Genomic DNA, 12133 nt, shown 5'->3' on the forward strand with positions numbered 1-12133 from the left:
GGTTCTATCTTAACATCTTATCCCCCAATTTGTAATTCAAAATAGAGCTTATTACTTTTAATGAATATTTGTTAACCGAAGCGTCACTTTACCCGTTTGATAATTGATGCAAGACTGATGTTTTTGCTTCTTTTGTATATTATGAACCATTAATGCGATCGACCCCACTAATTTGTATTATTTTATATTATTAAGTGTGGTCGATATCATGAATTCATTATATTATTATTATATAAAATAAGTGTTCAAAAATTTGGTTAATTAAGTCCCGTTAATTCCACCACTATATCAAACAAGCAACCACATTCATTGTACCAAAAAATACAAAAAAAAATAAATAAATAACAAAGAAGTCAAACGTTTTTTTTTAAAAAAAATTATTGAAGTACCGAAATCAAGATTCTCTAAACCATTTTTTAAGTGGTTATTGTGCAAAATAATGTCATGTTTAGATTGGGACGGGATGATACGCATTTTCGTCTTTATTATTTACCGTTTTTCCTATTTCAACCCCTTTTCATTTTTTACTGTTTAATTAATCCTTCAAGTTTTCAAAATCTTCCCGAATTGCTCCCTATCGTTATTTTGACGTTAATATTAACGTTGTTCAACATCATGTGCCTCTCAAATGATCATTTCTTTGTGAAGACAGTCAGACGATTACTCATTTTCATTTTACTCCCTACATGTACAACAACCCTAATCCCCAAATCAATCGATTGAAGGAAAGCGAAGGACGAATGGTTGGAGACACCACTGATTGCTTGAAGAAGTATACTGTTTTCAAAGAAGTAAGCAAGCTTTCCTTGATTAATTTGTTGCAGTTGTTGAAAATATTTCTTCATTTCAACTAATCATTCTCTTTGAATGCACATGCAGAGCTGTGGCCACCAGTGACTAGAGCGGTCATTTCTTTGAGTGACCATCTTTGGTCTAGAGTGAACAAGAAATTTTCTTGGCTAATTCCCCTATATATTTCTTTAAAAAAATTATAATTCATTTATTTATAGTGGATAGTGAAAGGGTGTTGGCCCCATTGATTTTTTTTCCCTTGGATATACACAACAAATATTTGACGCAAATTTTTATTTCACAGATTTTTTTTTTTTGAAATTACATATTGGTAGATTTGATAAAGTGAAAGTAGGTATGTAATGGCTAAAAGAAGTATACATTCTCTTCAATTCACCCCGAATTATGATAATGTTTCCCTTTTTAATGTGATGACTTTGTAGATAAATTTATTGAGATTTATCACATTATTTATGTTAATATTCTGTTTGTTAGGCTGGATGGGAGAACCCACTCTTGTTACAATTAAATTGTACTACAATGGTTCAATGGAAACCAGTTACAAGAGGAAAATGTACAAAGGTGAGAGTACTGAATACTTTGATTTTGTGGACATGGATAAGATAGGCTTGATTGAACTCTGGGGTTATGCTGAGGAAGTAGGATGCCTGGAGAAAGATATGTTCAGATTTTGGCACAAAATCAGTAAATCTTTGAACAATGGTAGATATTTGGAAAGTGATGCTACTGTGGTTGAAATTAGGAACTATGTCCCCAAAAACTTTGAAGTGGAAATTTATATTGAATATGATGAATTTGTTTTAATAAATCAGATAGATGCATCTAAGAAACCAAAGAAGTTGAACCGAAAACAAGGGTTGGAATCAATGATAAAGATGAGGCAGAATTTTACAATAATGAATTTGATTTTGATGAAGATGAAATTTTAAGGGAAAGGAGAAAAATTATAGTCATTGATGGTAATATTTCCAATGATTTGTTTGAGAGAATGCAAGGTGATGAAAAAGATGATAAATGTGCAAAAAGTGATGAGTTAGAGAGTGCATTTGATTATGAAGAGGAAGATCCACAAAAATTCCAAATGTATGAATATTCGAAAAATCCTGATTTAAAGCTTGGTATGATATTTAATTCAAAAAAAGAAGCAAAGTTTTCTATAGAAAGTAATTGTATCATACGAGGAATGGTAGTGAACTTTGTTAAGAATGACAAAAGTAGGCTTCGAGGTGTGTGCAAAAATCAAGGATGTAAATGAGTTATTCATGTGTCACCAATGAATAAGGACAGTTGCTGGCAGATAAAACATTGGAACCTGAGCATAAAAACTGCTATTGGAATGTTAAGAACAAAAACATCAAGTCAAGCTGGTTGGGGGAAACTTTTTTGAATAAATTGAAATCAAATCCTAAGTTTTGTACCAGAGACTTCAGAGAAGAGGTTAAATCTACTTTGAATGTAGCCCTCACATAGCTTATTTGGGTCGGAAAAAACATTGAAGCTAGTTGATGGTGGCATAGCAGAACAATTTAGCCGAATAAGAAATTATTGTGCTGAACTGAGAAGGTCCGATGAAAGTGGTTTTGTGATTCTGAAAATGACTGATTAAGATGATGGGCCAAGATTTCAGAGGCTGTATGTGTGCTTTTTGGCCTGTAAACAAGGTTTTAAAGAGTCTTTTAGAACTGTGGTTGCTGTTGATGGATGTTTTTTGAAAACCAATAGTAGTGGGTAGCTGTTGACAGCAGTTAGCCTAGATCCAAATAACAACATTTTTCATATTGTTTGTCCACTGTGTTTATTCACTTGCACTTAAGCCTCCTCTCAATTGTCGTAAACACCGGGTTTTCGTTCAACAAATACAACATATGTTTTCCTCTACATTAAATAAGAAATTTCAAATTTTAAAAATAATTCATAAACTAAACATGATAATCACATAAGCAGATCACAGGAAAAGTTACAAAATACTCACTAAATTTGTAATAAAATAATCATGCTAGTAATCTGTTGAAAAATTTCACAAAAATCGAAAAGTAAATATAACTAACTAGGAAAATTACATAAAGCTACACCATATAAAATAAATCCAAGCATGATAATTATGCTACCAGGATGTGCCTAACAAATTAGAAAAATATTGTTAAACCACCTTTGAAATTTATATTCCAAAATGTTGAGATATATTATATACATATATATTCCATTTACCATTTAGGATCAACTCATATCCACTTTAAAATTACATAAAAGTTCATTAAATAAGAATGCTACGAAGATACTAATCGAGAAGCTACAACAAAATCATGGAAAATAATGAAAAGCTTTTACCATGGCAGATATTGTATTAGATTGAATCTGGAATTGCTAAATTTTTTTCGAGTTCGCCTTGGGTTTGGAATTAGGGTTGTAAAGGTGGGGAGTAAGGGTTGTAGATGTGGGGAGTAAAATGAAAAGGAGTATTTGACTGCCTTCACAAAGAAATGATCATGTGAGAGGCACATGATGTGGGTCAACGTTAATCTTAACGTCAAAATAATGATAAGGACCAATTCAGGAAGATTTTGAAAACTTGAAGGATTAATTAAACAATCAAAAATGAAGAGTGACTGAAATGAGAAAAGTGGTAAACAATAATTAAGGACGAAAATGTGTATTACCTCGATTGGGACCTTTGTCCCCAAAAATGATATGATAACCTCCATTTAATTTTTATTATTTCATGTTTGACCTCCAATTATTTTAAACGTAATTAATATATGTTTATCTAATCTTATATTATGATATCAAAACATTATATGAACTTTCATAAAATATTTTTATTTTTCAATGGCAAAGGACATCTGTGTATTTTATTAATTACCTCAAAAGTTCCTCACACAATTTTTTAATGAGCCAACCCTAAGGAGGTTATTATTGTACAACCGATTTCAAAACAAAAAACAAAAACAAAAAGCCAAAAAAGGATTGAACAATTTTAAATTCAAACTCGTCCAAATATATCTTAGAATCGACCTTGTCACCTTGGTAAAACGTTTCTTTCACAGTTATCGAATTCGGATGATTGACATATACGAATTTCAACATTATAAAAAGTGAAAAATAACTTTTTTTATTCCCTAACTTGTTTTATTTTGAGTTTGGATCAACTTATAAATATTTAAAGCTTGGTTTTAGTTGATAAACTTTGATATTTTTTGTATTTCCATTTTAATATTGACACGACGTATGAAAATATTATCCTGACACTAGAAAATGTTGTGTTTGTATAAAAAAAATTACGGACTTCTATGACAATACATCAACAATTGAACCCAAATAATCGGAAATTGAAATTTTTTGTATTAAAATCAAAATTTGACGAGTTAGTGGATGAAAATAAAAAAATAGGTCAAGTTAACATACGCAAAAAATTATCTTCCCAACGAAAAAAGGAAAATTGGCCAATAATAAATGGATGGGTATTTTTGTCTGGAAAAATATTTATTTTATATGTATGTGTATGAACAAGACTTGGGCCGAGGACATATATTAAATTTGGTTTCTAATATGTATGTGTGTGTCTATATATATATATATATGATGAAAAAGAATTTCAAGACAAATGTTATGATTAATTAAATTGATTGAGTTAATTTTGTAATAAGTGTTAATTTAATTTTTCATTTTTTTTGTTATGATGGTGTTAATTAAAAATTGAATATGTCAAAATATAGTATAAATACAATCAGTGACAGGTCTAACTAGGGATGTAATGAAGCAAACCGTTTGTGAGTCATCTAGAGCTTGGCTCGATAAAAAACTCGTTTGAGTTCGTTTGTTAATCATATCAAGCCAAACTCAAGCATGATTTTGAGCTCAAAAATTTAATCAAACCAAGCTCAAACCTAAAGATATTTGAATCGTGAGCTCGCAAACATGTACGATAATAGGCTCTCGAGCTCGAGCTCGACTCGTTTAGGTGGCTCGTAAATGAACAGAAATACACCAACTTATTCTTTTTTTCCCAAAAAATTTACATCACATAGTCATATACACGTTGAGTAACTTTACAAATTATTATGTATAAGGTGATATCAATGTATGACGAATATTTGTTATCTTGATGCTAGATGTATTATTTTGAGATGTTCAATAATATATTGAGTTGATGTTTTTTCTAGTTATTATTTTTGTCGATTTGGTTATTTATAAATGAATTACATTTTTATGTCTGATGTAAAATTAGTTAATAGATGTATTTAATTTTTAACAAGCTCAAACTTGAGCTCAATTCTATGTTTTACAAGCTTGAAAACTAGCCGAGCTCCAGCCAGACTTATTAAACATGATAAACGAGCTATTAATGAATAAAACTCGAGCCGGCTTGATTAACATGATAAACGAGCTTTTAACGAGTCGAGCTCAAGGTTTTCCCAAACTTATTAATTTCAAGACAAACCAAGCTCGAGCATGGTAATAGAAGCTCGAATCGAGCTCCTTAAACAATCTTAAACGAGCCAAGCTCAAACTTAATACTGTTTGATTTGGAAGGTCTAATATGTCCAACCCATTAAACTTCAGGTGTGAGTCGGGTCGGGTCATACTCGATCTAATCCATTGTCAAGAACCCCATTGCCATGTCAACATTTTCGAGAAAAATTAACTAACATTGCCAAAATCTAAAAAATACAGAATTAAAACTCAATTTTGATAATACATGTGACTAAATTTGCATGAGGAGAAAAATACAAGACACAAATGGCAATTTTCCCAATTTAATTGGACATATTAGATAACCAAAATTTTGGCATATATATTAAAGTACACACACATAAGCCATAAATTTTTCATATCTTCTTTTATTAAGAGTGATATATTCATTTAAATATATATAAATAAATAAAGATAAATAATTTTTTTTAGCAATTTGAAAGTTTTTTTTTAAAAAAATGATCAAATATTTTGGTATAGATAATTTATAAGTAAATTAAAATAATATTTAGGATATTTTTATTAAATAAAATTTGATTATTTTTGTAATTTGATAGGGGTATTTTTTGAATATACGTAATAGATATAATATAATATAGATGGTATAGATTTAGACCAAAAGTAAAAATTCCTCCAAAAAAATTATCTCAGAATTAAAAAAAGCAAATAATTTCAACAATATCACCAATTTTTCAAAAGGGATCATTAATGTTATCTCGGAGAAAAATATTTAATATGGATCGGAGCATATACTATTGGATGCATATCTATAAAAGTAGGTCTTATAAAAAATATATGAGATGATGTTTTCGGTCGGTCAACAATTTTAGTCTACTAACTTACATATTCTATAATGTGAGTTTTTCCATTCTCGTTATAGAAGAGTTTGATAGCATTTCAAATATTATTTTTATACAATACATTTGATATCAAGATTTCAAATTTTAAAAATAAAACATGGGGTTTGAATTACAGTAATAACACTCCTCTTCAATTTAAAATATTCGTAAGAACATTTATATATATATCATGGGGTAAAGTTCAATCGTTAATTAACTTCCCTATAAATGTAAGAATGATGATCAGTTACTTGCAAAGCAGGCATGCGACACGTGAAACAAATTCCATGCAAACAAAGCCACAGATACACTGCACTACGTTACCTCCTCGAGACAAGTGAATCGCAATTTGTAACAACATTTTCACATATAACTCGATGATAACCGAAACAAAGATATGCTCAACCCTACAATCACACTTTACAACTTTAGACAGCTAGCTTTCCCCCACATTTAAGAAAGTTTTAACATACTGAATTAAATAAGAATCACAAAGTGCAGATTATTTGAATCTTACACACAGAAGCATCCCATCAAATTCAAAAAAGAAAACTTGAAACCATTCAAACTTCTAAAGGGTTAAACACAATCCACAATAAAGAACAAAAGGGACATTAAAGGGATTCTTTTGGTCGACAGTCTCCAAAGCATGTTTGTTTTTTGGTAGCATTGGTAGAAAATCTTCACATGATCCACGGTATCTGATGCAAGAGAGTCAAAGGCGGCGCCCTGGTGTCCATTGCGGAGCTGCAGGGCTGAAATGCACTGACAGCACGCGGGCATTCAGTAATTCCACGATGGGAGTGAAGCTGACGCATCTCGGGGCTTTGTACTGATTAATTGACGCGCCTCTTGATATTGCATAATCCATCAGCTCTTCGAATGTCCCCATTTTCACAACCCGGATTTCTAGTGGCCCGACAGAATTATCCGCGACTCGGCATTGCCTGTAAACTGTGTTCATCGCTTCTTCCATAACTAGGCAGCACTTGGCTAAGACATCGTCGCTCGGGGGATTTGTTGGATCTTTGATAAGCAGTTCCCAGTAGATTACATAATGTCCTGGAATTGAACTTGTATCGGCATAGCTAGTGTACTCCACCACGGTAGTATCGTACTGGCGTAGCAAAACCGAAGCGTTTTCGACCGCCTTTTGTAGCTCAGATTCGTCCGTCTTATCAGCATCAATGCTCAACAAAACATTCTTCCTCCTTATGAACTTGAACTGTGGCGCGGAGTTGTGAAAACCCGTTACTCGGAGTATGTCACCTACTCGGTATCGACACAGCCCTGAATAGGTAGAAACCACAAGTTCGTACTCTTTTCCAACTCCAAGTCCGCCAAATCCACCAGCTGTGGGGGCGAATCGCGGGAGAGAGTTGTCGGGTTATTCGGGTCGTGAGGAATAAACTCGAAGTATCCCATGTTAGGCATGATGGTGTAGGAAACTTCCGAAGGTTTCGTCATCGGCTTCAAATTAAGCCCGAAATAGCACTCGGAGGACGCGTACATGGTGCAAGCTTGTGGAAGGCCCCCGCTGTAGAAATCAAGAAGCGGTATATATTGTGCCATGGCCCCAGTTACTATAACGTCAAGATATTTAGTATTCGGCCATATTCTCGGAATTATACTTTCCCAATTTTCTCCCTCACATTCTTTAACAATAAAATCAGCAAGATCAGGGTTTGGTTTAAGAATCTTAGCCATGCCTTCTCGAATTGAACTGTCTGTAATTCTAGGGTTCAAGGACCCTGTGGAGATATCCTGCACAAGTTGCCTCCAGTTGAGTTGGAGAAACCGGATGGCCCGGAGAAGACCCGAGGCGAAAACGGCCCCAACTCGGAGAACCTGTTCACGCATGAGAAGGCCACAAAGCATCTGAGTGTACATGCTTTGGAATGAATCACAGCATAGAATCGCTTCGTCGGGGCTTGTATACACGTTATATGGGTCATAAGGGCGGCTCTTGAATTGATCACTCCTGTAGTAGCTGGTGAGCACCGGGCGTGCAACCAACCCGCCCGGAGTTTTCGCTTCTGCCTTCACAAATAGAAAGTATAATCCTTTCCCTTTGTCAAGCCCTGGAACGTATCTGGTGGTCACAATTAACGGAAGAAGAGTCATTATTTATTTGGCAAATCTTGTTTTATGTGAAAATTATTCATAATAATATGGCATTGATTTATCAAGAATTTGTATAAATGGGAAAATATTAATGCAATAATATTCTTACAAGTTCATTACAGGGTTGAGAAGACTGTACAGCAATTGTCGGCGGTCCATTTCTTCCTTTATTGTTGGCATAAGCTTTCTTTCACCAGCCGACGTTCCAGAACTGCATATTCAGTCAACAAAGTAGTCAGAAAACCCTAAGAAAAGCACTCATTTATTTTTTTAAATCGAATTTTGTGAATCTCTTGGTAAATTTTGCTTCATTAATGTGTTTAACAATATTTATGACTGATTGTGTAATAAAACATAAATTATCTTATTTTCAAACGTAGTTTAATGTCATTTTATTCTTTAATATGTATAAAATTGGATGAGACACGTGCAAAAAGATGAACATATATAGTGAAAATAGGTAACGTTAATTTCATTAAACATCAAAAAACTTAAAAAATCTCACAAAATAATTTGTTTACTTTTACGGGACATGCAAAGTATGCAGAATTAAAATGAATAACAAAAAAAATGAAACAAATAAGCAAAGAATATACGAATATATAACTTTCCTTTCCGATACCTGGTCAGAAACTCAGAGATGGGGCGAGAGCAAAGAATAGGAGAGAAATCCCCGCTAGCGATACGCTGAATCTCCGGCTGAAGATCCTCGTACGTCACCACCGGGATCCTAGACTTGAACGAATCCCGATCGGTAGCACAGCCAAGATCGAATCTCTGGAGGTACTCAGTATCAGCATTTTGGCTCAGAATCTCAGCCAACACTCTTGCTTGTACAGAATCCGTGCTTTTGGTCATCTCTTCGATAAACTGAAGTGCCTTAGCGAATTTCTCGTTCGGCGGAGGGTTCACAGCCGCCGGAGAGAGCAAAGAGTCAACCGCCATGATCAGAGAAAGTGAGAAAGAAAACTGAGGTATTGTAGACTTTGATGAGAATTGAGTTTCAAGATTGTGTGTGTATATTGGAAATTTTGAAGAGTAAGCCTTGGTTTATATAGGATAATAGGAAGCAACATTTGTCCTTTCCAACCTATTTTATGGTGAGTTAAGTATTACAAGATTACAAATTATGTTATGTAATATTCTTTATTCCTCGTTTATTTTAAATATTTCATTTACCATAGTATATAGTTGAAATCAAATTTCATCCTTGTTTAATATTCTAATTGTACAATCTTATTGTATAGTATAATAGTATATTCTCTTCTCAAAACTATACTTTTTGAATCGTTTAAATTGATAAATTGACCATGCCAATTGCCAAGATGACTTTAAATTCGAAATTAAATGAATCAAATATTCGTTTTCAATACCTCTATAATCGAATAATAACTTAAATTTTTTTATATTATAGCACTTCATATATATAGAATAAAACAGATACAAATTAGCTATAAATGGAGATTATATCACATATATTATATATAATTGTCAACATAATATTGTTAATTAATTATCTCACTAGTACGTATAATTAGACAAATACTAGGATTATTTTAGATTAAACTCGGGGACAGCCGGACTTGGTATCTCCTCCTTCATTTTCTTTATGGATGGACACATGTAAGAAATATATATATCTTCCCAAGGTAATGTACCCACGAAAAGGAGACACTTGGGCCCAGGTGACGTCACCTTGTTTACCTTAAACCATTCATATTTAGATAATTTAATCAGGGTTAATCAGTGCTGATTAAAATATTAATCACGCAGTTATGGCGTGGACGTCCTCGGTTTTGTAATTTACGTTGTTGGTAGGATTTTTGTTTTTGTAATTACATTAAATTTCCATTAATGCTTATATCTCCACGTCGGATACGTTGCTACACGATGATTTCCTGATTTTCCTTAGTTTCCATCGCCAAGTAAATTAATCCCTTGACTTTATCATTAATTTCTTCATTAATTATGTAGATATACTAGTTTTAATTTTTTTTAATGAAACATTAGTTTGGTGTGAGGGAAGTTCGAAATTTGATGAGATTTTGAGATTCTAAAAAAAGTTGAAAAATATAATATATTTTTTTTAAAGAAAAAGTTCGAGCTTTGAAAGTTTATGGTCAAAGCTAAGGTTGTGAGAAAGGATTCGAGTATCCAACAATGTGAGAATGAAAACATACATAAATGTCAAAATATATTAATAAGAGCGTCAAAAAAGAGAAAGTTGAAAACTGAATATCAGCAAATGAGCGTAGTGTATCTTCTTTGATTCCATAATCTTAAAAATTATAGTGATCCTGATTTTTTATTACGTATAATCACATGTAATATCCAAAAAAAAAGTTAATTTTTTTTTCCCGAAATACTTTTTTTTCCCTCATAAATTACTTATTTTTGTAAGCATGTAAGACGTAATAAAAATAAAAACCCAAACATGAAATATGAGTGGAAAAAATACTTTGTGGCACCACCATTTAGACGAGACCTCGAGTTTGAGACTCAGTCAAGTTTTAATCCCCTCAAAAGATTAAACCAAAATAATACAAGTTTCATTTTTTTTTGAGAACAATATTATGATCAAAAGAAATCTTAACATACGTATTTCTCGACATTTCAGGCGACAAAACTAGGTCAAACATCAAAATGGTATAGTGATGGGCTAGTAAGGTCCAACAATATCGTAAAATTTAATGGGAACAAAGACAAAAGTCGACAAAAACCCAATTAACGACATAAAATCCAATAAAAAGAAGCCCAGAGGATGTGAAATAATATTATGTCCTTTTGGAAAATAAAATTCTCCAAATCACCTACCGAGACCAAAAAGCCGCCTTCGCCCACTCGAGCCGGCTAGGGTTCCCTTTTTTATTGTGAGGAGATGATGATGATGGATGTTTAGCCAGGAATTTTTTCCGAAAAACCCCTTTCTGCCGTATCCCTAAAAAATCACTCGAAATATTTATTCAATAATTTTATATTTTGCCCAAATAATTTCGTATACAAAATTCATTGTTAATTATAATTGTAAACTAACAGTTAGATAGTTATAAAATATAAAGGAGTATCAAATACAAATTTTTCCTACTTTTCTATAGGAAATATGAAAAATGAAAAATAGGAAAAATAAGCACACATGCATAATTGAATTATTTATTAATAAAAGAGGACAGATCTCTTGGCACAGTGATATTGTCCCAATAGAGGACTTGGCAAAAACCCCTTCCTGATCTATTGTATGTAAGTACCAAACAGCATATAGTATTATTGCTCATTAAAAAATTGATTTAATATTTGTGCTTCTATTGCAAGTCCAACTTGTTTTACATGTGTTAAAAATAAATATTTCATTTATGATATTGGATTTTTATTTACTTCGGTAGTAACTTGGATAGACACTTCGAAATGAATTAATGAGATGATTGAAAAATTATCAACTCAACCAATTTATTTTAATAAACATGGTGACATGACTAATGAATTTTATGTGTAATTTGGCTTTTCAGGACAGGCCGTATGACAACCTGCCACAACCTAGCATAAGCGGGTGAGGTGGTCAGCCCACTATTTTGGTAGGTTGAGAAATTATCAACTCAATCCACCTATTATATATGACTGGCAAAAGGCATAGCTCATTTTGAGATTTGTAAACTTTAATTAACCATTTTGTAAAAAGAAGACAGAGATAAAACAGATGCTACATATATCCATTATATATAGTTGCACTCCGTAGCAAATGCTTTATCTCCGTGTCTCTAAATTTGTTAGAGGTAAACTTTAGCTGGTTTGTGGGATGCTTGTTACATGGACCAGCATCATTTTATTTTTCACTTCATTAACAAACCTAATAAAGACTAATTAATTGGTTATCTCACGTATTAAATCCGATT

The 12133-nt window shown here is 32.6% G+C and overlaps 1 pseudogene; it reads right to left on the bottom strand.

Moving 5' to 3' along the window:
- Positions 1–6487: 6487 nt before the first annotated feature.
- On the bottom strand, positions 6488–9248 carry LOC140804766 (probable indole-3-acetic acid-amido synthetase GH3.1; annotated as a pseudogene).
- Between the last annotated feature and the right edge of the window lie 2885 nt (positions 9249–12133).

Source organism: Primulina eburnea, chromosome 11, assembly GCF_022965805.1.
Source record: "Primulina eburnea isolate SZY01 chromosome 11, ASM2296580v1, whole genome shotgun sequence".
Classification (NCBI taxonomy): Eukaryota; Viridiplantae; Streptophyta; class Magnoliopsida; order Lamiales; family Gesneriaceae; genus Primulina; species Primulina eburnea.